Genomic DNA, 1,679 nt, shown 5'->3' with positions numbered 1-1,679 from the left:
ATTCTGTTTAACATTATATCATAAGAAAACAGAAAGTAGAACCAAGAAAGGTATGCTAAGTATATCTTTCTCTTACGCCTCCGAGACTATTTTCATCTTATTACCAAATCTCTTGCATATATAATGTCCACAGTGGTTAGTATAACAATAACAACAGATACTAATGGCAGAACATGATGGTAAAAGACAAGTGAAAATGATCATAAATGTGAGAGATTCGCTTGGTGCGGGGAACGTAGTGACCTCGTCCAATATATGGTGGTAATGGTCACGCCCGTTCATGCTTCACATCAAAGACATTGGTCACCTTAAGTGTGGGAGCCAACCTGACTACACGGCTCCCATTTCTAATGCCCGCAGGAGCAGACCTATGGGGAAAATATGCATTATATCAAGAGTGAATGAGAAGACAAGAACTACTCAGAATTGAGGACCTATGAATTTATGGACATTTTGCTGCTATTGTGGGTTGCTTGCCAAGTACACAAACTTTTCTTGTGTTTAAAGTTGGTTTGAGAGCCTCTAGTTATACACACATTCTATTGTACTACTGAAGTATGGGTTGGTACGTCTGTAGTCTTCCTGCTTATCAAATTTATGTAAATATCTTTTGTCACGTAAAACTGCAGGCTCCCAAACCCCTACACTTTCCATGTTAGTGAAACGTACACTGGAAAGCCCGCAGACATTTATATTACCGCGAAAGGCAGGCAGGCAACTTAAAAATCGGGCAGACAAGTGACGCAGCAGGCAAGCAGGCAAGCAGGCAAAAAGGACAGTAGACAAAAGGGCAGGCAGGCAGGCACGCAGAAAAAAGGCAGGTAGACAAGAAAGAAAATAAACAAAAACGCAGGCAAGCAGATAGGCAAGAAAATAAAATAAAAAACAAGCAAGCATACAATGGTGTCTTACCAACATCTCTTCTTTATATATATATATATATATATATATATATATATATATATATATATATATATATATATATATATATATATATATATATATATATATATATATATATATATATATATATCATCCCTGGGGATAGGGGAGAAAGAATACTTCCCACGTATTCCCTGCGTGTCGTGGAAGGCGACTAAAAGGGGAGGGAGCGGGTGGCTGGAAATCCTCCCCCTTTCCAAAAGAAGGAACAGAGAAGGGGGCCAGGTGAGGTTGTTCCCTCAAAGGCCCATTCCTCTGTTCTTAACGCTACCTCGCTGACGTGGGAAATGGCGAATAGTACGAAAGAAAAGAAAAAGATATATATATATATATATATATATATATATATATATATATATATATATATATATATATATATATATATATATATATATGTTTTTTTTGTTTTTTTTTTTTTTGCTTTGACGCTATCTCCCGCAAATTTGCGAGGTAGCGCAAGGAAACAGACGAAAGAAATGGCCCAACCCACCCCCATACGCATGTATATACATACGTCCACACACGCAAATATACATACCTACACAGCTTTCCATGGTTTACCCCAGACGCTTCACATGCCCTGATTCAATCCACTGACAACACGTCAACCCCGGTATACCACATCGATCCAATTCACTCTATTCCTTGCCCTCCTTTCACCCTCCGGCATGTTCAGGCCCCGATCACACAAAATCTTTTTCACTCCATCTTTCCACCTCCAATTTGGTCTCCCTCTT

Source organism: Panulirus ornatus, chromosome 5, assembly GCF_036320965.1.
Source record: "Panulirus ornatus isolate Po-2019 chromosome 5, ASM3632096v1, whole genome shotgun sequence".
Lineage (NCBI taxonomy): Eukaryota > Metazoa > Arthropoda > Malacostraca > Decapoda > Palinuridae > Panulirus > Panulirus ornatus.
The sequence above is the reverse complement of the archived record's forward strand: the minus strand, read 5'-3'. Positions refer to the sequence as shown.